At 37.5% G+C, this 26,960-nt stretch overlaps 1 protein-coding gene across 7 annotated transcripts in view; it reads right to left on the bottom strand.

Annotated features, from left to right (window-relative positions):
• ERBIN (erbb2 interacting protein) overlaps positions 1-26,283 on the bottom strand; it is a 113,494-nt gene extending 87,211 nt beyond the window's left edge. For all 7 annotated transcript variants that reach the window (XM_082621628.1, XM_082621625.1, XM_082621630.1 and 4 more), the window contains exon 1: positions 26,145-26,283. The gene's annotated coding sequence lies outside the window, so the exon portion shown is untranslated. The remainder of the gene's footprint in view (positions 1-26,144) is intronic.
• Between the last annotated feature and the right edge of the window lie 677 nt (positions 26,284-26,960).

The raw sequence follows: 26,960 nt of genomic DNA on the forward strand, positions 1-26,960 counted from the left end.
ACTTAGTAGTAGCATTACTCCCCACTACTTTACTCATTTTCTTCACTTAGCTTCCAAGATACCACATCCTCCTGATTTTGTTCCTACACCACTGGGCAGACCTCAGTCTCCTCTGCTAATTGCTCCACTTTATGTCAACCTCTTAACACATTATAGTGACTGAGAATACAGATGTTGGCCCTCTTCTCTATCTATACTCATACCTTTGGTGATCATCCAGTTTCAAATCTTGAAATATTATCAACTCTTTCAATACTAAGTACTCTACCGAAACCTGTCTTAGTTTGGGTTCTCTCAAAAACAAAGGCTGAGGTAAAGATATGAATGCAGATAATCTGCCTAAGAAATGACCTGAGGGAGCACTGAGAGTATGAGATATGGAGGAAAAGCCAATATAAGAAATGGTATATTATCAAAGTCATCCCTAAGGACAACTAGGGTTCATTCTACTTAAACTCCCTGAGACAGGCACACAGGAGGTCTCAGAACTGTCTGCCTATAGGATGAGAGGAAAGTTGTTATCCATCTGCTCCTGTCTCCCACTAGTTAAGGACTGCTTCTATGGACATTAACTTTCCCAAACCACCAGCCCATGCTTGCTTTCTGGTCTAGATGGCCTCCCACAGCAGAGAAATCACTGGGGCTCACTTTCACTAAAAAGACAAATAACAAAACTTAACAATGGGCAAAGGATTTGAAGAGGCATTTCTCCAAAGAAATACCAATGGCCAATAAGCACATAAAAAGACGATCAACATCATTAGTCATTAGGGAAATATAAATCAAAACCACAAAGAGATAAAATTTTACACCAACTAGGGATGGCTACAATAAAAAAGGTAGGTATCAAGACAGATGTGGAGAAATTGAAACCCTCATACATTGCTGATGTAAATGTAAATTGCTGTAGTCACTTTTGAAAAACAATTTGGCAGTTCCTCCAAAAAGTTAAACATAGTTACCATGTGACCCATCAATTCCACTCCTAGGTATAAAACCAAGAGGACTGAAAACACCTGCTTTCAGAAAAACTTGTAACTAATGTTCATAGCAGCATTATCCATAGTGGCCAAAAAGTAGAAACAATCTAATATATATCAACTAATGAATGGAGAAACAAAATGTTTTATATCCATACAATGAAATGCGTATTATTCAGCTATATAAAGAGATGAACTACTGATAAAGATACAACATGGATGAATCTTGGAAACTTTATGCTATGGTAAAGTAGCCAGACACGAAAGGCCGTATACTGTACGATTCCATTTTTATGAAATGTCTCAAACAGGCAAATTTATAGAAACAGAAAGCAGATTAGTGGTTCAGGGTCTAGGGGCAGTGGGAAACAGGAGTGACTGCTCATGGGTATGGAGTCTGGGGAAATGATGAGATTTTTTGGACTCAGATGATGATGATGGTTGCAGGGCCCTGTAAATGTACTAAAAATTATTGGATTGTACACTTTAAACAGGTGAACTTTATTGTATGTGAATTAGAGCTTGATGGAAAAATAGCTTTAAAAATAAAAAAAAGAAAAAATATCAGGACATTGGTTAATGCCACTATGATGTATTAATACAAAAGATTACAAACTGATCTCCTAACCCCATTCAGTTAGCACCTGACTTTTCATTTCAATTTATTTTACCACCTTCCTTCTCCCTTTAAAACCTTAAAATAAGTTACTTATACCCAACCCCATAATCTAATCCCAACTAAAGTTTTACAACTTTACTGAGCCAAATCCTTTGCTCAGATGAGGCCCTTTACCTTACCACAGACTCCTCCTTTCCACCTGACACTTCAATATGCTAATTACCTCTTTGTTCTTTAAGTGGCATTTTAAATGAAGCTGTCTATAAATAAAATGTTTTTATGCAGCGTGTACAATGCCCTAGAAACTGAGCCAAACCTGTTGAAAAGCATGACCTGATTTGCAAATCCTGGACACAAGTGCCCTAGTGCTTGAAATTCCACCATTATGTATTTTGGACACTCTCCAAACAACCTCTATTAAAATGCAAATCCACCTGGTGGAAAAAAGGCCCTAATTTCTTAAGGTAAATTTCCTTACAGTATTTCCTAAGTTCAAGAGAAAAGGAGCTATAGAGAAGGAACCACGAGCAAAGAGCAGAAAAAGGTAGAAACCAGCAAATGCGTGTGCATACACACACACACACACACAAGAGGCAGGTTTGAAATCATCATTTTTCTGTACAGCTAATGTGTATGTTTTGAGGTTAACTTAGCCTAATTATGATTATAAACACCACAAACCTTCCAAAGAAAACGAGATCAATCTTAACACCTTGTTACAGAAGGATTTTAAAAGATTAATTAACACTTGTAAGTAAAAGCTTAAAAATACCACCACTTGATCAAAGTCTTATGTATAAAAAGTTTCACTTTTGGTAGGATTTAGATTAATATTTTAGGTATATTTATAATTTTATTTACTCATTCTAAAAATCCCTTAGGGCTGAAGACTTTTATTTTTTAAGTAAAATAGCATCATATATGTAGAGAAGAGAAGCAAACCCAAATTTTAAGCTGCTTCTACTTCTAAATGTCCCACCTATACCTAAATCCTCTTGTGCTTATCTAATAGACAACGTGTGGAATTAGCCTTAATTTGTCAAACGTTACTTTTGAAAGTACTTTTTTTAAGTAACAAATTTCTTTAAAATTCTCTGTAGAAAAGTGGGAAAATGTTGTGAGAACAGCTAAGAACTGCCAGGTGTTTTGTGCCAAATTCATTCACATACTGAACTCTGACATCCCTCTAAATTAGCTATGATATACACATTTAAATATAAACAAAGATCACAGGACAAACAAGAGGCAAGTCTTAAAGCTCCAAGTATAATAGTGTTCCATATCATCAATGATTCTCAATGAATGAAAGGACACCTTAGGTCCAAAAACATCAAGGACCGACATGATAATAATTACACTTTCAATATTCCTGTTGAGAAAACATTTATAGGCTTATGTATGAGTCTGGGAGTCTTCTGCGATAAAACCCCATGGCCTATGGGTGGAAACAATTCTAAAATTTCAACAGAGATATTCCATCTATCCCAAAATGGATGACAGGGAAAAATGACATAGACACCATTAGAATAACTTCCCAGTTCACAATGACCCCTTCCTTTCTCCGAGAAAAGGTGACCGCAAATCCATAAAATATTACAGTCAATGCAATTTAAAAAAATATAGCCCTTAAGGCAATACAATGGCACCAAAGACAGTCTTTTCAACAGATGGTGCCAGAACAACCAATCACACTCAAAGGAATGAACCTAGACACAGAACTTATACCTGTCACAAAAATTAACTCAAAATTGATCACAGGCCTAAATGTAAAACATGAAACTATAAAACTCCTAGAAGACAACATAGAAGAAAACCTAGATAAACTTGGGTATGGTGATGATTTTTTAGATACAACATCCAAGGCACAATCCATGAAAGAAATAATTGATAATAAGCTAGACTTTGTTAAAACTATAAACCTGTTCTGCAATGTGAAGAGAATGACAGGCAACAGACTGGCAGAAAATATAACTGGCCCTCCATATTTGCAGGTTCTGCATCCTCAGATTCAACCAACCTTGGATCAAAAATATTTGAAAAAAAATCCCAGAAAGTTTCAAAAAGCAAAACTTGAATTTGCCACAAGCTGGAAACAATTTACATAGTATTTTCATTGTACTTACAACTAGTTACAAAGCTTTTACATTGTATTAGGTATTGTAAGTAACCCAAGGTGATTTAAAGTACATGGGGTAAGTAACCCAAGGTGATTTAAAGTACATGGGGAAGGCTTCCCTGGTGGTGCAGTGGTTGAGAATCCGCCTGCCAATGCAGGGGACACGGGTTCGAGCCCTGATCTGGCAAGATCCCACATGCCATGGAGCAACTAAACCCGTGCGCCACCAACTACTGAGCTTGCACTCTAGAGCCCGCATGCCACAACTACTGAAGACCACATGCCTAGTGCCCATGCTCTGCAACAAGAGAAGCCACCGCAGTGAGAAGCCTGTGCACCGCAATGAAGAGTAGCCCCTGTTCGCTGCAACTAGAGAGAAGCCTGCGCACAGCAACGAAGACCCAACACCGCCAAAAATTTAAAATAAATAAATTTTTAAAAATAAAAAATAAAGTATATAGGGAAGATATGCCTTGGTTACATGCAAATATTATGCCATTTTACATAAGGGACTTGAGCATCATCAGGTTTTGCTATCCTGGGACAAGGGAGGGTCCTCGAACCAATCCGCCCCCTCCCCCATATGTGGGAGCACTGTATTTACAAAAGATCTGATAAAGGACTGTTATCCAAAATACACAAAGAACTCTGAAAACCCAACAAGAAAACAAACAATCCAATTAAAAAATTGCAAAGATCCTAACACTCTCACATCACCAAAGAATATATACAGATGGCAAATAAGCACATGAAAAGATGCTCCACATCATAAGTCATCAGGGAAATGCAAATTAAAACAACAAGATATCACTGTAAACCTATTAGAATGGCCAAAATCTGGAACACTGACAACAACAAAGGCTGGTGAGGATGTGAAACTCTCATTCAATGCTGGTGGAAATGCAAAATGGTACAGCCATTTTGGAAGACAGCTTGGCAGTTTCTTACAAAACTTAACGTACTCTTACCATACAATCCAGCAATCATGCTCTTTGGTATTTATCCAAAGGAATTGGAAACTTATGACCACAAAAAAAAACCTGCAGGTGTATGTTTATAGAAGCTTTATTCATAATTGCCACTACTTGAAAGCAATCAAGATGTCCTTCAGTAGGTGAATGGATAAATAAACTGTGGTACATATTCAGAGATTAAGAAGAAATGTGCTATCAAGCCATGGAGGAACCTTAGATGCATACTGTAAAGAAGAAGCCTGAAAAAAACATACACACATATGTGATTCCAACCACATGACATTCCAGAAAAGGGAAAATTATGGCGACAGTGAATAGATCAGAGGTTTCCAGGGGTTGGGCATGGAAGGAGGATGAACAGGAAGAACACAGAGGATTTTTAGGGCAGTGAATCTACTCTGTAAGATACTATAATGATGAATACATGCCATTATACATTTGTCCAAATCCATAGAATGTGCAACACCAAGAGTGAACCTAAATGTAAACTATGGACCGTGGGTGATAGTTATGTGTCAACGTAGGTTCACTAACTGCAACAAACGTACCACTCTAGTGGAGGATAATAATAGGAGAGGCTATGCATATGTGGGAACAAGGTTGTATATAAGAAATCTCTGTACCTTAGGCTCAATTTGGCTGTGAACCTAAAACTGCTCTGGAAAAAAAAAAAAAAAAAGTCTATTTTAAAAAAGAACTAGTCCTGATATTTTACTTATTATGAAAAAAAGAATGGATGCACATGAACTGGAAGACTTACAATCTCTGTCAGTAGTACTCATATTCCAACGTGCAACCACTTAGTTTTAAATAATACCTCAAAGTCACCTCTTTTAACTATCTGAAAAAAATTTTTTTTAAGCTAACTCAATCAAGCAAACTGGGACACAATGCTGCCCAATATTTGACATTTCCTGGGACTATGAGGATTTTTTTTATAGCAGACATGTGATTGGTTATACACTTGGAAATCTTGAAAATCTGTTAAGCCAGAATCATCTGTACCATATTCTTTGGTATTTTAGTGGTCTCAGTAAAGCATTTGCATTAGGTGCCTATTAACAGCTCTAAACCTGCCTCCTGAGGAAACTACAAGCTTTATAATAGCAAGTACCCCTGTAGAGGAGGAATGCTTGGCTAGTCAGACATAAATACTTATCACTTTCTTAATCTGACAATAAACATACCATTCTCTCAACTAATTTCCAGAGCATCAATAAGCAAAACAGAATTCTGATATGCCATTCTTTCATTAGAAAGCAAAATCCTGAAACTGTCTGCTACTCGGCTAGATAAACTCCAAATTAGAACAGTGATGGTTAGAGGAGTATAAAAAATACTATCTCCATCCATGTCTATTTTACCCTTAGATCAAGTCAGAGTACCAAAAAAAAAATATATATATATATATATATATATGTGTGTGTGTGTATACATATATGTGTGATATATATGAATATATATAATATTTTGAAACTCATTAGCCTACCCTCATGTATGATCCATCTTTGCTGAGTTTTTTGTATACTATATCATCCTATTTTTATTAAAATACATATATATTAAAAAAGAGCCTGAGAGCCATGGATATGTGTTGTTAAATTATTGTCAACAATACTGTCCATTCATTACTCAACAGCTCTTACATAAGGGAATTTACACTTTAGAAATCATTTAGAAATTAATGCAAGGAAAATCTTTGAATCCTTTGGAGAACTTGATATGTATTTCTTTATTCGGGGTAACGAGAACCTTGGCTCCCAGGAAGCTTAGCTAAATCTGATGTTCTATCATAGCTAAATTACTTTAACATTATATATTTCCTCACTCTTTTCCTTGGATCTGATTTTGTATTTCTATTAACTAGTATTCACATCCTATTAAAAGTCACCTCGAATCTTATTTTTAAGAAGAAATAGTTTTTTAAAAAAAAAGTCAAACTGAACACACAGGGATCTTAATAAATAACTCTATCATATGGTGAAAAAAATAAAAGAAAAACTGTTAAGGCTGCCCTTGAATTATCATTTGAAAATATCTCCAAATAGACCCCCAAAGTGCTAGAAAGTTACACAGAAAGCTAACTGCATAACTATAGAGGCTGAATGGCACAACAGATCCTGGCAAAAGAATGCCTATGTGTCTCAGCTTATTCGCTTATCAGAATAAAGGTAGGGCTACTTATAGACTAGGAAAGTAGGACCTCAAATATTTATTCTTTGTCCTCACTTGAGTCTAGAACAGTTCTTAGCCCAAGGTAGGTGCTTAAATGCTGTTGTTATATCTAACTTCTAAGCTAGAAGAGAATAGAATCTAGATTCTATATTATCCTCCAAAAATCTACCTCAAATCCTTGCTCCTACATGGTAAGCAGACTATATAGGTGAGACACTGTAGTGCAGGAAAAAACTGTACTCCATAAACTGATACACTGGAACCTCTTCACCTTGTATACAATTCAAAGAACTAAACACTCTACTCTGAAGAAAGTGCCTAATACTAGTATATACGCCAATGCACGGCAGAAGATAGTAGATTAAAAGTAGAAGTTTGTTTCGTCTTTTTTTTTTTTTTCTTTTAACAGGCTCCAGACGCGCAGGCTCAGCAGCCATGGCTCACGGGTCTAGCCACTCCGCAGCATGTGGGATCTTCCCGGACCGGGGCACGAACCCGTGTCCCCTGCATCGGCAGGCGACTCTCAACCACTGCGCCACCAGGGAAGCCCTGTTTCGTCTTTTTAAGGTATGATGAGTAGGCCTAAATTAATTTGTCAAGTATATGCTGAGAATCTATTCATTATGTGTTAAGTACTATGCTATGAAAATAACAGATGGAAACACTATAAAATCCTATCAATAATAAACTACAGCAGAGCTACATAAAATTACAAAACCATTAAAATGCTGTCTTTTTATGCAGAAATGGAAAACTGCTCATAATAAAAAGAGGACAAAGAACAATTTTTTTAAAACAAAAAGTAATCTTATGCATATATACACAGGCTTAAGAAAAAACTAGAAACACAAAAAAATATAATAGTAATTATCTCAGAGGTGGAACTGCATGTAATTTTTATTTTCTATTTTGAACCTCTCCTTATGTTAAAAAAAATGTCTACACACACAAATATTCCCAATTGATTTTCAACAAAGATGCAAAGCAATTCAACAGAGGAAGAATACAGCCTTTTCAAGAAATGGTGCTGGAGCAGCTGGATACCCAGAGGCCAAAAAGATATCCTTGACCTAAATCTCACACCTTATACAAGAACTAACTCAAAATGGATTACAGATTTAAATGTAAAATGATAGAACTTTCAGAAGAACACACAGAAAATTTTCAGAATACAGGGATAGGCAAAGAGTATTAAGCACCAACCATAAAGAGTGACAAATTGGACCTCATGAAACTAAAAACTTTTGCTCTGCAAAAGACCCTGTTAAAAAAATATCTGCAAACCGCATATCAAGAAAGGATCAGTATCTAGAATATATAAAGAACTCTCAAAATGCAATTGTAAAAAAACATACATATATATAACTAGAAAGTGGACGAAAAACAAGAACAGACATTGATTGCACTGAAGAGATATACAGATGGTGAATAATCATATAAAGGATATTCACCATCATTAACCATCAGGGAAATGAAAATTAAAATATGATGAGATACCACTATGTACCAAAAAGAACAGCTAAAATAAAAAGTAGTAAGAAAGTAAGAAATAGTAACACCATCAAATACTGGCAAGAAATACTGGCAAGGATGTGGAAAAACTGGATCTTTCATACACTGCTGGTGAGAATAATGCAAACTAGTACGGCCACTCTGGAAAGCACTCTGACAGCTTCTTATAAAATTAAACTACACAACACAGCATTACACTCAGACATTTATCCCAGAAAAATGAGAACTTATCTCCACAGAAAAACCCGTACATGAATGTTCATAGCCCAAAACTGGAAACAACCTAGATGTCCTTCAACATGAAATAGTTAAACAAACTGGTAGTACATCCATACTGTGGAATATCACTCAGCAATAAAAGTCAATGAGCTATTAATATAAGCAACAACTCTGATGAATTTCCAGGGAATTAGGCAATTAGCCAATCCCAAAAGTTATACACTATATGACTCCATTTATACAGTTTTGAAAAGACAAAAAGGGAGGGAGGGAAGTATGGGAAGGAGATGTTATTGTAGTAATAAAAGGGCAACAACAGGGATTCTTGTGATGACGGAACTATTTTGTATCCTGGCTATCAATTTCAATATCCTGGTTGTGATACCGTACTATAATTCTTCAAGATGTTGCCTCAAGGGGAAAAATCTCACTATATTATTTCTTAAAACTGCATGTGAATCTACAATTATCTCAAAATAAAAGGCTTAGCTCCAAAGAGAAGCCCGAAATGCAACATTAATAAACTAGGGGAAGAGAGAAAAATGCTAGCATTTTTACTTTTATTTAAAAAAGAAAAAATTTAGTTAAGCTAACCAAAATATCCAAAAATAATTACAAGAGTTTATATATTTAAGTTTTAAATTAAATAGCTAAGCACTTTTTAAAAGTTACAATCCAAACTAAACTCTTAGAAGAAAACATAGGGAAAAACTTCACGACACTGGATTTGGCAGTGAGTTCCTGGCTATGACACCAAAAGCAGAGGCAACAAAAGAAAAATTAGACAACTGGATTTCATCAACATTAAAAAAATTTTGTGGGGGCTTCCCTGGTGGCGCAGTGGTTGAGAGTCCGCCTGCCGATGCAGGGGACACGGGTTCGTGCCCTGGCCCGGGAAGATCCCACATGCCGCGGAGTGTTTGGGCCCATGAGCCATGGCCGCTGAGCCTGCGCGTCCGGAGCCTGTGCTCCGCAACGGGAGAGGCCACAACAGTGAGAGGCCCATGTACTGAAAAAAAAAAAAAAAAAATTTGTACCTTAAGCCACTATCAACAGAGAAAAAGGTAACCCACAAAATGGGAGAAAATATTTGCACATCATATATCTGGGTAAGGGATTAACATCCAGAATACAGAGAACTCCTAAAGCTCAACAACAACAGAACAACCAGATTAAAAAATGGGCAAAGACATCTCTCCAAAGAAAACATATAAACAAGCATATAAAAAGATGTTCAGGGGCCTCCCTGGTGGCGCAGTGGTTGAGAGTCCGCCTGCCGATGCAGGGGATACGGGTTCGTGCCCCGGTCTGGGAGGATCCCATATGCCGCGGAGCGGCTGGGCCCGTGAGCCATGGCCGCTGAGCCTGCGCATCCGGAGCCTGTGCTCCGCAACGGGAGAGGCCACAACAGTGAGAGGCCCGCGTACCGCAAAAAAAATAAAAAATAAAAAATAAAATAAAAAAAATAATAAAAAAAATAATAAAAAGATGTTCAGGGCTTCCCTGGTGGCGCAGTGGTTGAGAGTCTGCCTGCCAATGCAGGGGACACGGGTTCGGGCCCTGGTCTGGGAGGATCCCACATGCCGCGGAGCGACTGGGCCCGTGAGCCACAACTACTGAGCCTGCGTGTCTGGAGCCTGTGCTCTGCAACAGGAGAGGCCACGACAGTGAGAGGCCCGCGCAGCGCGATGAAGAGTGGCCCCCGCTCGCCACAACTGGAGAAAGCCCTCGCACAGAAACGAAGACCCAACGCAGCCAAATAAATAAATAAAATAAATTTAAAAAAAAAAAAAAAAAAGATGTTCAAAATCACTCGTCATTAAGAAATGTAAATCAAAATGATGAGATACCACCTTCACACGCATCAGGATAGCTACTATCCAAAAAACAAAACAGAAAGGGAGTGTTGGCAAGGATGTACTGAAATTACACCTCTCATTAGATCACTTGTGCTCTGTTGGTGGAAATGTAAAATAAAATAGTACAGGTAACTGTGGAAAACGATATGGCAGTTCATCAAAAAACTAAAAATGAAATTATCATATGTTCCAGCAATTCCATTTCTGCATATATACCCAAAAGAACTGAAAGCAGGGTCTAGAAGAGTAGTATCTGTACACCCATATTTATGGAAGCATTATTCACAATAGCTAAAACATGGAAGCAACCCAAGTGTCCATGACAGATGAATAGTGAAGCAAAATGTGGTACATACAAAGGAATATTCAGCCTTAAAAAGGAAATCCTGACATATGCTACAACACAAATGAACTTTGAGGACATTATGCTAAGTGAAATATGCTGGAAGCAAAAGGACAAATATTATACAATTCTATTTTTATGAAGCACTTAAAGTAGTAAAAATCAGAGAGAAAATTAAGTAGAATGGTGGCTGCCAGCAGCTGGGAGGAAGAGGAATGGAACAGGGAGTTATTGTTTAATGCGCAGAATTGAAATTTTGCAAGATGAAAAGAGTTCTGGAGATGGATGGTGGTGACTGATGCACAACAATATGTACTTAATACCACTAAACTGTACACTTAAAAATGGTTAAGACAGTAAAGTTTGTTATGTGAACTTTAACATAATCTAAAAAAATTTAAGTTATAAATCCAAAGAAGGGAAAACTTCTCAAATATTTCGGGAAGCTTCAGTGGAAACAATGGTACTTGGGCTGGGCTGGATGGATGAGTAGAAAGAGGCAAAAAAAAAAAAGTATATTTTTTAAAATGTGAGATTACAAATTGCATGCTGCTTTAGTATAGCTCTTTCTATGAAACTTCTTGGCTCAAATATTGATGCTTTTTTTTTTTGTAAACTGAGCTGTATTCCAGTTATTTCTAAAATAAAAAACAATCATCTATGACAAACTAGCATGTGCCAAAGGAAAAAGAAAAGGTGTATTAACTCAAGGTGTCCTCACTTACATGAACCCAGAACTTTTTTCTAACACCTATTAAAAATATTTGGAAAATAGTGCTGTTCTAGCTGCCGTTAGAAGTATAGTTCTGGGGAGGGGGGTGACGAGAAACAAAGGAAAGAAGGATTTAGTTTTAGGGATCTAATGCACAGCATTATGATTGACTATAGTTAACAAGTATTATATACCTGAAAGTTGCTAAGAGAGTAGATCTTAAATGCTCTCACCACAAAAAGGAAAAGGTGAGTATGTGAGGTGATGGAAGTGTTAGCTACCCCAAAGGTAGTAATCATATGGCAATACATGTGTATCAAATCAACCCATTATACACCTTAAACTTACACAATGTTACATGCCAACTGTATCTCAATAAAGCTGGGGGAGGGGTAGGGAAGATGAGAATTGAAAGGAGGCACAAAATAAACATTTAGCAAATTAAAAAAAAATAGTGCTATTCTACAGAAACTATCTGCTTCAGAACATACCAAGTAAAATTCTGGTATAAGGGGAAAAAAAGCCACAGAGTCAGGAAACCTAGATTTTTTTTTTTTTTGGCCATGCCACGCAGCTTGTGGGATACTGGTTCCTCGACCAGGGATCAAACCCAGGGCCATGGCAGTGAAAGCACCAAGTCTTAACCACTGGACCACCAGGGAACTCCCTGGATTTATTTTTTGAATCTCACTTATGTCACTAATAAACTAAATGACCTCTAGGATTTCACCTCTCCCTCTGGGCCAAAAGCTTCCCCTTCTGTTAATTGAAAAGAGTGGTTACTTAGACTAGACTGTTTCTAAGTCGCTTTCAGTGATAAAATCCACTGAATATGAGGAAAATATCAGCATTCTGGGGAACGTCTTTCATTTACACCAAATTATCTATTAAATATATTAAAAGGAAGGATAAGATCAAGGTCAGTGAAACATGTAAATTGACAAAAATAAACTCTAGGGTGTAAGCAGTGGCAAAGATCTCTTGGGAAACATTTACTATGTGTATAAACTACATAGCTAGAAGAGTTTACTATTATGATCAAATAAAGGACCAAAATAACTATCATTAAAAGATATACATACGGGGCTTCCCTGGTGGCGCAGTGGTTGAGAATCTGCCTGCCAATACAGGGGACACGGGTTCGAGCCCTGGTCTGGGAAGATCCCACATGCCGCGGAGCAACTAGGCCCGTGAGCCACAACTACTGAGCCTGCGCATCTGGAGCCTGTGCCCCACAATAAGAGAGGCCACAACAGTGAAAGGCCCGCGCACTGCGATGAAGAGTGGCCCCCGCTTGCTGCAACTAGAGAAAGCCCTCGCACAGAAACGAAGACCCATCACAGCCAAAAATAAATATAAATAAATTAATTAATTAAAGAAAAAGATATACATACTACTACTGTGCATCACACTAAATACTAAGAGTTGAAGGAAAATGTTTGTAAGTAGTAGTATTTTTCTCAGAAATAAATCAAAAAGCAGTAAAGGAACAAGGTTCAAGAAGCCATTCTCATACCACTGAAGTCACCTTCGAGAGGCAGTTAGGGGGCAGAATAGTTATAGAAGGAACCAACTTCTACTTAAATCAACCTCAGAATTTAGCAAGTTTTCTTGTTCCCTTTCCAATTCCCCCAGCCAGACAATGCTAGAGAAAGAAAGTGTCGTATGATTAAATGGAAACTCCTGGGCAACAATAAAAATCCCCTCGTTAAAGACTAAATTAATCAGACTGCTATCCTAATGTTGGAGGATCATCTCAAGGAACGAAAGGAAATGAGGAAACAGACATTTCTCCAAAGAAGACATACAGATGGCCAAGAGGCACATGAAAAGCTGCTCAACATCACTAATTATTAGAGAAATGCAAATCAAAACGACAGTGAGGTATCACCTCACACGGGTCAGAATGGCCATCATCAGAAAATCTACAAACAACAAATGCTGGAGAGGGTGTGGAAAAAAGGGAACCCTCTTGCAGTGCTTGTGGGAATGTAAATTGATACAGCCACTATGGAGAACAGTATGGAGGTTCCTTAAAAAACTAAAAATAAAATTACCATATGACCCAGCAATCCCACTACTGGGCATATACCCAGAGAAAACCATAATTCAAAAAGACACATGCACCCTAATGTTCACTGCAGCACTATTTACAACAGTCAGGTCATGGAAGCAACCTAAATGCCCATCGATAGATGAATGGATAAAGAGGATGCAGTACATATACATACAATGGAATATTACTCAGCCATAAAAAGGAAAGAAATTGGGTCATTTGTAGAGATGTGGATGGACCTAGAGACTGTCATACAGAGTGAAGTAAATCAGAAAGAGAAAAACAAATATTGTATATTAACGCATATATGTACAATCTAGAAAAATGGTACAGATGAACTGGTTTCAAGGCAGAAATAGAGACACAGATGTAGAGAACAAATGTATGGACACCAAGGAGGGAAGCAGGAAGGGGGTGGTGATGGTGGGATGAATTGGGAGATTGGGATTGACATATATACACTAATATGTATAAAACAGATAACTAATAAGAACCTGCTGTATTAAAAGAAAAAGGATATGAGGGAAGAATTTTACAGTTAAAAAAATAGGTTACTAAGTACTTGTCAGGATGCATATTAAGTTATAGTACATGAGACTATACAATTTAATATATTTATAATTCAATTTTCACAAAGGTGCTATTACTCGTTCATCTATAATTATGTACCTAGAAGATGTACCACACCATCTAAAAATCTATTAGCAATTTTTAAAAAGTCCTCAGTAGAATGCAGTAGGTAATAAATATGAAAAATCAATCTCCTCCCTCCATTTAAGTATCCAGATAAGAATACAATGAAAGAAATAGCCCCATTCATAACAGCAGCAGCTCTCACCTTCCCTCCATTAAGTTTTTTGGAAATAAGCTTAATGAAAAAATATACATAATTCTTAACAATAACAAAAAATATGCATACTAATAAGAAACATGGATATGACAAGAAGAACATCATAAAATCCACTGAAGGGCATAAAGTATTAAATAAATGGAAAATTTACTTTCCTAGAAAGAGATATGCTATTGTAAAGGTATCAATTACTTCTTAAACAATCTATAAATTCAAGCACTCTCAATCAACATACCAACAAGAAGTATTTTTAGAACTTAATGATTCAAGTTCACCTGGAAAATTTTTTCAGAAGTAGAGTAATAAACTGACACTTCCAGATATTAAGCATACTATAATGAGGAGAGGGGGAAAAATGAAGATAGCATAGTATTATAACAAAAACACAATAAATAAAAAAGAAGACTTTCATATAGATTAAGTATATTTGGGAATTTTCTATTGATAAAGATAGAATTTTAGAAGTAAAAAAGGTGATTTATTCAACAAATGGTGTTACAACAACTGGTTAGAAATTTGGAGAGAATCAATCTAGATAATTATTTCACTCCTTAAGCCGAAGTAAGAAAACTTAGGTTATTATTTTTATAATCTTGGCATTAATCCTTTCTAAGAATACCCTTAAACCCAAAAATGCACAGACTGACAAATGACTACATTAAAATTTAAACTTCTAAATGGCAAATACCATAACCAAAGCATATAAGTAACAAGTCAACTAAATCCATGTAGAACACAAAAGGCATACAAATACGTAATATTCCTAAAAGAATTTTTACATTTAACTTGCCAACATCTCAGTTAGTAAGTTGCAATCTGACTCCAAAGCCTATGTTATATATATACTATACTATGCTGCCTGTCTCAGATTTGCACAAGTACTTTAGCTAATATCCAATTTGTTCAAGAATGCTCTTAAAGAGGTACTCTCATATATAATTGGTGGAAGTATAAATGGATACAAACTCTTCAGAGGGAATTTGATTCTATCAATTTCAACTACACACATAGCAAATGCACTTTAGGTATTTATCCACCAGAAAAAATTCATACAAGTGTAAAAATTTACATGCAAAGAATACAAGAATAAACCTATATTCTGTAAAACACTGTGATGTATATAAAACAAAATTCATATTTATGGCAAGACAAGAGAAATTTAAACGTAAAATTTTTCTCTGCCCTCTCCTCACAGTGTGCATTGTGTATCCACATTATGCATTGACCAAACCTCCCCCATCAGCAGGAATACCTGCTCAACCATAAACAGCAACATTCTGCCAGCATCAACACGACAACTCAAAGGATACCTACCATTCCTTCTTGATCTTGTAAAGGGTCACATGACCCACAATGGCACTTAAATCTGGATTATGTAAACTGTCAATAATTTATTGTACAGCCCTCTGTCTCAAAAAAAACTTATATACTATGTGTTGACTTCTAATAGGTGGAATAGTTCTCAGAGCTTTCTGAGACGCTCTTCCCAGGTTATAATCCTCAAATTTGGCTCATATATTATTTTCCAATTCTTAGATGGACTGATTAATTTTTCATCAACATGTATAACAACCTAGAACCAATTCTAATGCTAATTAACACATATAACATACCTACTATATCCCCTTAAATATAAATGAAATATATCTTCCATTTTTATTTAAAGTTACTTACACATGTACACACATATACACTTACATGTTGGAATACACACAGAAGTCTTCAGAAGAATAAAAAACACACTGAGGATCTCTGGGAAGTGGAATTATAGAGAATTTTCATCTTCTATATTATAAATTTCTGTATTTGAATTTGTACAATGAGTAAAAAAAAAAAAAATTAAGGTAATTGTTTTAGCCCTTTGCCTAACAAAAGCCTCTCAGTGCTTGTACCTTGTCCAGCCCTCCAAGCCTACCCTAAAGTATGTCACTCTATAGATACCTGAAAGACAGAATTGATAGAAATGGTACTGATTTCAATAACCAAGTTCAAGAAAGATAAAGAAGATAGACTCTCAGGGTTTCTAGCTTGGGAACAATTTTCAAAAGAAAGAGCATACGGGACATTATGTTGCTATCAGGTATCTCTGACCCATCGAACTGCATCTACTATACACAGTCTCTGATATTCTTCAGCTAGCCCCAGGACAATTAGCTAAATCTTTTCAAGCCCCCAGAGATTAACAGGGCACCCAAAGAATCCATTTGTTGCCACCAGGATCCTTATCTTTTCCTAAAAGACTGAGAATAAATCTATTCTAGCCACAAAAAGATATCCCAATATGCCTCTAAAATCATTTCCAAAATCTCCAGGGATGGGGGAAGTCAAACCAACTTATTCTAGACTGGGTGATAGCCTCGGCAAGGAGATTCATTTTTAGATTACAGGTTTCTTGTGTTGGCCCTAATACAAATGACAAAACTTTCTCCCACCCCAGCCCACAGCATTCTAGAATTGGTCTAAGGTTTGAAATTCCAAGGACACAATTATCAAGAAAATAAGATACACGCTCCAAACTTTGGAATTATATAAATAAAACCTTCATATGGAAAAATACAATTGCACCAAAATCACTGCATTCATACTAAAATAGAGCCCCAACATTATCTCCACAAGGAACCTATCCAACATAGACCATAAACGTACTGATTCATTCCATCCACCTTTCATATAGTAACCTGGAATTACTAAGGAATGAAATATTTCACCTAAGTATATTTTACCTACATTTTAGAATTTTATCCCTTTAGAAATACGTCAAAAATTAATTGGACTACAGGGACTTCTGGCTGAAAATGTCTGATCAAATGTTTAACTCATCTCCCTCACCAAAAAAAAAAAAGTACAAAAACAAAACTAGTTCTCACTATCAGAAAAAAGTTACAAATATGGAAAGGGAAAACACTAGACTGAACTCTGTGGTGCCGGATTAGAACCAGAAGTACCACTGCGAAATCATTTTATATTTATAGAAATATAGATGTAAATGTGAATGTGTACGTGTGCGCACATAAAAATATCCCCTACCTCTATATACTAAGAAGGCCAGGTGCAGCAACACCCCAAGAGCAATGAGCACAAGAAGTGCCCCAATCTTGGCTTCTAAGTACCATTTTCCACTAAAAATAACTGGGGCAAGTTTGAAGGTAAGTCTGGAACGGCATATTGTGCTAAATACAAAAAAGTGCTCAAAGAAGGAAGAGGTATGTCAAAAAGAAAATAAACCAGATGGAAGGGGTTCCCACTAGCCTAATCAACAACAATTTGAGTACCAAAATAAATGATAGTAGATTATAACTCAGTGAATATAATAGGTAATCATGAATAGACAGAGATGTAAATAAAGGAATACATTAAAAATCTGATGAGGAACAAAATATTTACATAGTTTCAACACCTAGCCCAAAAATATTAATTACAAATGAGAAAGGAGTACTTTGACATAGGTGATGTCTGGCACTTACAACCTTAATCACATAACCAATTCCTATCAATAATGGGACAACTGAAATTGCCTGGCACCTGATAAGATACAGGAGAAGAATGCAACACCATGATAATCCTGCCAAAGATCTAATAATGCAAATCTAATCAAAATCTAATTAAAATGTCAGAGAAATGCAAATTAAGGGTTATTCTACAAAATAGCTAGAGCTATATATAATCTTCAAAGTATCAAGTCAGTCCCCTGAAAGTAAAGATAAAAACTGTTCCAGATTAAAGAAGACTAAAGAGACATGACGACTAAATGCAATATACATGATTATAAACTACTTTTAATCTAAAAGACATTGGGACGATTTGTCAGATTCAGATGTTGGTAATGTATTCTTGTTAACTTCCTAATTTAATAGTTATGATGTTATTATGTAGGAGAATGCCCTTGTTTGTAGGAAATAAACAAGTATTTGGGGGTGATGAGGCATCAGAGGTGGACAGCTTACTCTCAAATGGTTCAGGAACAAAAACAATTCTTTGCACTATGCTACTAACTTTCCTGTGTATCTGTCATTGTTCCAAACTTTAAAATATGAAAAAAAATTTCAAAAAAAAACTATAGTGACACTAAAAAACCTAGGAGGGGTACATCTACAGATAAGAACAGAAAAGAATTTGTAGAGAATAAAAAGTGGATTGGGGCGGGGGGGTGGGTGGGTGGAGAGGGTGGATGACAACAAAACACATCTGAAGAACCAGATACACAAGACAAGTATAAAGTGGGATCTCCAAAAAGGATAAGTTTTCTTAGCAAGAAGCATTGGAAGAAGTGTGTGTCCCGGGCAGTCAGCCAGGTAATAAAACCACAGTAGAACAGCTGCATGGCTAAGGCCTCCAGCACAGCTCTCAATACTGTGGGAGATCTGACATTTGGACAGTATAACTGTGAAATAGGGGAATATTATCTCCTGAGGGACAAGAAATAAGACAAGAGGACAAGCTACCCTAAGGAGAAACCCATTAGCTAAATATACCAAAGACAGAAAAACTGGGATTCACTTGGGCTGGGGAAATACACGTAAATGACCAATACGGTATAGTCTGGACCATCATATAAAACTTTACAATGAAAAATCTAACATTTGAGGAAAAAACAAAAGCATGATGGATATACCAAGCACAAGAACAAACTTCCTATATAGTTAACCGAGCAAACAGAAGTCAATGTAAAAGTAATATATATCTCAGAGATTCAAGAGCTTATGTGTGGACCAAAAATACAACCAAAAAGTAAAAATCAACTCCTATGAAAATGCAAAGCAAGAGTTCTGAGAAATTCTATTTTCCTTCCCAAAAAAGTAATGAAATAATTGAAAAGAACTGAAGACCAAATTAATGAGCTAAACAATCAAGCCTCAGGATTCTCCCAGAAAGAAAAAAAAAAAAAAAAATCAAAGCAAGTAACAAAAGCTCCACAAATCCCAACATCCACCTAAGTTCTCAAAGTGTGGTCAATGGGCCCGGAAGTCCTGGGAGACTTCCAAGGACTTTTCAAGGTCAATACTATTTTCATCGTAATATTAAAACATCATTTGCCCTTTCCCTCTACACTGACAGCAACGGTGGGTAAAATGGCTAGCACCTTAGCACAAACACAGTGACATCAAGCTCGACTAGCACCATTACATATTCCTAGATTTCTTTTCAAATTCCACTTTCACTTAAGTATATCTTTTTTTGAGCACAGGCTCTGGATGCGCAGGCTCAGCGGCCATGGCTCACGGGCCCAGCCGCTCTGTGGCATGTGGGATCTTCCCGGACTGGGGCACGAACCCGTGTCCCCTGCAACGGCAGGCGGACTCTCAACCACTGCACCACCAGGGAAGCCCAAGTATATCTTTAATGAAGCAATAAACAAAAATTTTTTTAATTTGGCCATGCCGCGTGACTTGCACGATCCTAGTTCCTTGACCAGGGATCGAACCCCAGCCCTCTGCAGTGAGTCCTAACCACTGGACCGCCAGAGAATCCCTCTCCCAAAATAATAATTTTATTAAGTCTCAACTCTTTGATACATGTCTTCTTCATATTCTATGTGGAGAAATAGCAATCGTGAGGAAGAGCACTTGTGTAAATTACTTTTGAGTTGTGAACTCAATTAGCCTTTTTTTAATGGAACAACATTTTGACCTTAAAGAGAATGAGAAATTAGGGTTATATAGACTTAGGAATTTGGCAGACATTTTCTCAAAAATAAACCGAGTAAGCCTGTAACTTCAAGGGAAAAACACTGACAGTATTTGTTACCAATGATTAATATTCGAGCTTCCAAGTGAAAATTTAGAATTGTGGAAAACTTATATCTGCGACCCTGAGCTTTACAGCTTCGTATTAAGGACTTCTGATGAGATTACTGGTGACATTAACAACTTTTTTGGTTTTGTTACTGCATAATGAAATGTGTCAACTTTGGGGAAAAAATGTGTAACTCAATGAACCTGTATTTCCCAAACAACCAATACACGGTGTTACGAAATCATAAACAGGTGAAAGATTCATTTAAAGTGCAAGATACACCACGGATTATCAGATAACAAGAAATGGAAAATTCAGTGATACGGTTTCAGATTCAACACTGCAGCTCTCCTTTAAAAAACTACCACTTGTCAAATGTTAGCTAAAATACCTCTTCCTTTTCCAACCATGTGTCTGTATAATACAGGATTTCGTCATATACTTCAACCAACACAATATATTGCAAGATTGAATACAGAAGCAGATATGAGAATCAAGCTGTTTTCTATTCAACCAAACACAAGAGACTTCCAAATACATATAACAATGCCACTCTTTGCTAAAGATTTGTTTTGGAAAACAGGATTTTTAAAAAAACCTAATTTAATTTTTTAAAAATATTTTTATTAAAAGAGGGTTACACTAACAGGCAATGGTTTATTATTTTTAATTAATTTTTAAAAATTTGTAATGCAGGAAATATAATAAATATAACCCACATAAACCAAAGCTCTGTGGGGTTCTTAGTAAATTTTAAGACAGTAAAGGGATCCTAAGACCAAAAAGTTTGAGAACAGCTGCCTTAGGGTTAGTGACTATTACTTGTAATTATACTATGCTATAATAGAGTGAATCCTCCTATGGACAAATAAAATGTATAAGGCACTCATCCGCAAAGCAAGTTGTCTGAGACTACTCTATTTTTTAAAATTTTTTACTTGTATACAATTTTTAAAGGTTACTTTCCATTTACACTTATTACAAAATATGGGCTATATTTCCCGTGTTGTGAGACTACTCTGTTTTCTAAGTTACTCAGTCTTCTTTTCCACTCTTCTATTCCCTCATTGTATTGGGTTGGCCAAGAAGTTTGTTTGGGTTTTTCTGCAACATCTTATGAAAAACCTGAATGAACTTTTTGGCCCACCAATATCATAGTCCCTAGCTTCATGATGCTGTCAGTGTGCTTTTTCACCTCTTCTAGTACATCAAAAAGGCAGGAAACAGCTCAGTATAATAAAAAACAAATGGATGGGCTTCCCTAGTGGCACAGTGGTTGAGAGTCCGCCTGCCGATGCAGGGGACACGGGTTCGTGCCCCGGTCCGGGAAGATCCCACATGCCGCGGAGCGGCTAGGCCCGTGAGCCATGGCCGCTGAGCCTGCGCGTCCGGAGCCTGTGCTCCGCAATGGGAGAGGCCGCGGCAGTGAGAGGCCCTCGAACCGCAAAAAAAAAAAAAAAAAGGGCTCTGAATAAGGATGTCCCTATGAATGAAGTCCCCAGATTTTATTACATCTATTTTGATTACTTAAATGTCTCTTTTATTATTTTCTAGTTCTTCTACTACACTCTATATACCTAAAGTCATAGGTAGATAAATAACCTGCAGATAAGTAGAATCTTCTTTTATTAACTTAATTTTTAGATATTCTTTCCTATTGTCTCACATACTATCAATTAGAAAGCCTGGCGTGGCCTTAATCCAGTGGTACCTGGAACGAAATTTGAAGTGAGAAGAATAAAGTGAGTGATAGAATTCCACTCTGCTTATTTCATAAAAACAGACAAAAGAAGGCAATTTCAAAAATTTAGGGACACTGACAGAGAAGACACCTAATTTGAGAGGTAGGACAGGAAGGAAAGGAACAAATAGAGAAGGGAGGTATAGAGGTATAAGCTTGTGTGTTTTAAGAGGCCGAAAGCATAATAAAGCAAGAAGGTATTGGGGTGAGGGTTAATTAATATAAGAATACATAACACCATGATATTACCTTAACAGAGGTAAATCTGGTGATATTAAAGAGAAAAAAAGAATTGAGGAAACAAAACATAAATAAAAACAAATACACTGATGAGTATTGGGTTAATACTGACATGTAAACTGAGTTGGAATGAAAAGGCATATTCAGAGTTCAATGGAGCTGAGCAAATAAATATTTTCTACTCATGTTTTAAACAACTTTTTAAGTGATAAGCATAGACTAGTAAAGTTCAAAAAGAGGAGAAGGGCAAAATATAATTAAAAAACAAGAACTGAACATGGAGAAAATAGGGGAAGGAAATGAAGCTAACTATAAAAATAGGAAGATAAAGGAATTAGAAGAGAAAGCTGAATAACAGCTGGATTTCTTTTTTTATAAAGACAGAAAAAGTTAAATCTGAAAAATGATGTAGTACATTTCAAGTGATGATAGGCACCAAGAAATAAACAAAAAATAATAGGGAGTAAATCAGAGAAAAGTAGAAGGCAGCAGTGCTGAGCTTATTTCCTTAGACAATTCAAAAGTAGATATTACAGAGCATAATCCACATACACATTTTTCATGGCAAACAGTGTGCATTTAAAAACTGAATAATCAGGACTTCTCTGGTGACGCAGTAGTTAAGAATCCACCTGCCAATGTAGGGGACACAGGTTCGAGCCCTGGCCCGGGAAGATCCCACATGCCGCGGAGCAACCAAGCCCATGCGCCACAACTACTGAGCCCGTTCGCCTAGAGCCCAAGCTCCTCAACAAGAGAAGCCACTGCAATGAGAAGCCCGCGCACCGCAATGAAGAGTAGCTCCCGCTCACCGCAACCAGAGAAAGCCCGCGCACAAGAACAAAGACCCAACGCAGCCAAAAATAAAAAATAATTTGAAAAAAAAAGAATCCGCATGGGACACAGGTTCGAGCCCTGGTCCAGGAAGATCCCACATGCCATTCAGCAACTAAGCCCACGAGCCACAACTGAGCCTGCGCTCTAGCCCGCGAGCCACAACTACTGAGCTTGTGCGCCACAACTACTGAAGCCCACGCGCCTAGAGCCCGTGCTCCGCAACAAGAGAAGCCACGGCAACTAGAGAAAGCCCGTGTGCAGCAACGAAGACCTACCGCAGCCAAAAAATAAACTAATTAATTAATTTTTTAAAAAACGGAATAATCTATTATGAACAGCTAAACACGGGTACAATATATGTTATCAGGAAAGGAAAAGAGAAAGGCATCTTTAGGACTTTATAACACAGGTGTTCGCAGAAAAAAAACAAGACGTGACAGAGAAATGGATGAGCAACGGAAAAAAACGCAAGCAACAAAGTCTGTTTAAAGAGAATCTAGGTAAGCAGCAATTATAAAAAAAAAATTACTTTCCTATCCAACATCACTAAAATCTGCATAATCCCAAATACTCTGTAAACACTGCCATGATCTATTTCTAAGCGAAAAACAGCTTACACTCTAAACCATGTCATCTATAAGCAATTATTTAAAATAAATGCCCAAATATGCACCTAATTTTCTGAAATTTTCATGTGTTTCTTAAAGGTATCATTTACTACCAAGAGCTCAATACCAATATTCCTAAAATATCTGAATTTTAGAGATTTACCAATGATACATGCAAAATGTCTCTAACTATAATTATCACTTCATTAATAAAAAACATGCAATAAAAATTTGCTTTCCATATTTGAACATCTGTAAGCTTTTTATAAATGAAAAGTTTGTAATAGTTTGTTCTCAAACAGCAGGCAGACTTCATAACATAATATTTGAATTAATTAGTTGAAAGATTAAGTTTATCACTATGGAATACTCTTAAGTACCTTCAATAAACAGTGCCATTAAGAGCGCATTTTGCGCAAACACCTTGGACGTACTCTAGATTTGCCAATTTAATCTAAGAAAACCCACACAATGTTAACAGTATCCAAAATTTGAAGCCATTTTAAAATATTTTAACTGATTATCATCTTTTTTAAACCTCTTTTCACTGTCACATTTTAAACGAGACTGAAAAATATTTATAGTTTGATAATAGTATAAAACCTAAAATTCATTACATTAATTCAGTGCTAACCTAATAAAATTCTGAGTAAACTGAAAAGTAAATTTTGCCTTGTTAAGGGGAAAAAAAGGATTCAAAGGCAACTACAAAGGTGAACATCTCACTTTAAAAAATGTGTTGTCTGCATTTAAACATACTATTGCTCCCTCAAGGAAAAAAAAAATCAAGAACTATATTTAAAAACAGGGATTTATTTAAGTAGGTATTTTCGAGGGCTGTAATGCTTTTTATAAGTACAATTCACTAATGCAGAGAAACATTTTTGCAAAGTGATAATTATCTATAAAAGACTTGCTCTATTAAGGTTTTGCTGCTCTGAAGCCAAGTATAAACCATATAAGGAAACCGAAGTTCAATGCCATTTATTTTGTTCCCCTCTTTCAGATGCCCAAGAATAACCTCTTTTGTTGCCTAATGATACGTCCCAAAATCATAAAGTAGATTAGTTATACGCTTTAAATTTCTGGATAAAGCCACTTTGACCTAACAGGAATTACCTGATGGGTCACAAATCTTACCAACAATTTTAAAAATTAAAGAAAATTTTTAAAAGGAGTTCCAGAGACTAAGCTCTAGGGAAAAATTCAAAACAGTACAGAGTAAGACTTAAAAATTTCCCATTTTGAAATATACTTGTGAAATAATTTGATCCTGTCCTTTAAAACCTACCTTTTCTCTTCTTTTAACTAAAGAAAGCCACCTATTTTTCCTTGAGGTAGCATGGGCAAATAAACATCAGTTTATATTTAAGACACACCTACCAGCAAAATACCATATTTATTTAATATTTATTTAAAAGCACAGTACTATCTTTCACCTCCCTTTACCACAAAAGTACTGGGGTAAAAACCAACCTTAAAAAGACACACATTAAAACACCACTGAAGAAACCGTTTGTGTTTGCTGCGACCAAAACTAGTTTCATCTATACAGACTACCGACTGGTTCAGAAGTGTTTACATCTATAACTGACTGGTGGAATGTCCCCCCTGCTTCACTAATCCCTGCCCCCAAGGCAGATACTCATCACTTTCTGGGCGGCAGAACCGGCCAAAACACTTGGGCCAACACAAAAATGTAAATACTGTACTATTCAAAAAGCACAGCTGTTTATCACAATCAACGTGATGATGACCATGAAAATTGTTTTAAGCGTTTTACTTCCCTTCCTGTATCTTCTGTTCTAAACTGCACAGAAGTCCTAACAAACCAAACCACTTACAGGTGTTTACGTTTGTTTTTTAATTATAACTCTCTTTGTCCATAATACTTACTCCCTCCTTTTTCTTTCTACTAAGTCAGTGACAAGAAAAACCTAGCCGACAGTTGCTTTCAATTAATTAACCCAACAAGTATTATCAAGTTCTAAATGTCTGAAAGGAACAAGTTATTGAAAAAATGTATTACCCACCTAGAAAAACGACTAAGAATGGCAAAGGTTTTTGGCTTATAAGATCCAAATGAAATATACCCATAAAGGTTGGTACTAAAAAAATCTCTATATACAATTAAACAAAAAAGCCAAGTAATCGGTAACAGTATAAACAAATGTGGCAGCCATCTCAGCAGCAGCAAATTCCTCCCCGCAGTGACCTTTCTTCCAAAACAATAAGTTGCCGGGTTCAGCAACTTAATAAATCAGAAATATACATCGCATATGTTCCGGGAAACTAAAACTTCTGGACCTTGTGCCGAACAAAGGCACTCCTTCCTCGGATTGCTGAAAACTTTTCGACCCACCGCACTCTTACAACCTCTTCTAAAATAACCAGAGTCCAGATGGTAGAAGGAATAAAATCAGTTCTACTATTCAGCACCCAAAACACTATCCAGTTCGACGTCAGAAAGGGAGAATCTAGGTGAACTTCAGAAAAAGTGAAAAACGCTAAAGTTCCCTCACTTTCCTGGCCCGGGAGCTTTGTGACTCGCAGACACTTGTGAATATTACCTTTCGGTCGGGCAGTGTCTCAGGGCCGCTTTTTCAAGGCTTCGCCTGACATGATTTCCTTCCCTTCATTAGTCACTTCGGATCCAGCCGAATTTCTCTCTCTGGTGAGAGCGGATGTGAAGTGGCCTCCCGCAGTAGGAAGAGTAGGTGGCTTTGGTGGGGGCTGGGACGCGGACTGGTTTCCTGGTCTCGAGTATTGCAGGAGTTTCCCAGACCCAACTAGGATCTCCGCCGAAAAACAAAAACTTTTCACTCGTGACACCGCCCGGAATTACCGTGCGAAACTCACTTCCTGCCGTGGCGAGCAGCAGGATCCAAGTCGGTCCAGAGGAACCCGGAAAACCAGCTCCACGCGCGCCGGGGAGGGGGAGGGCAGGGGGCGTCAGCTGCGAGCCTGGGACTCCGGGCGACCCGCGCGCCCCGACACCCGACGGCGGCCGAACCTGGCCGGCGGGGGGCGAAGACGCCGCCGGGGCGCTGGGCGAGCCTCGGCCGCGCTAGGCCGCCACCTCCTTCTCGCCGCCGCCCCCGGAGCCGGGCGGCGGGGTTATTGTCTCGATAGCGCCTGCCGCGCCCTTCGCCTGCGCCGCCGCCGCGGCCGCCCCGAGCTAGAGCCGAGGGGCCGGACAGGCTCGATGGCGGCCCCCTCCCCGGGCCGTCCGTCGGGCCGTCCGTCCTTCCGTCCGTCCCTCCCCGCTTTCCCTTCTCGCCCTCGAGCCCTCTTCTCCCTCTCCCGTTTCCCCGCCGCCGTCCCCTCGCTCCCCTCCTCGTTCTTCTTCCCCGGCGGCGGTGGGTCCCCCGGGAAGCGCAGGGGGT

This window comes from Mesoplodon mirus (assembly GCF_964341445.2).
Source record: "Mesoplodon mirus genome assembly, chromosome: 5".
Classification (NCBI taxonomy): Eukaryota; Metazoa; Chordata; class Mammalia; order Artiodactyla; family Ziphiidae; genus Mesoplodon; species Mesoplodon mirus.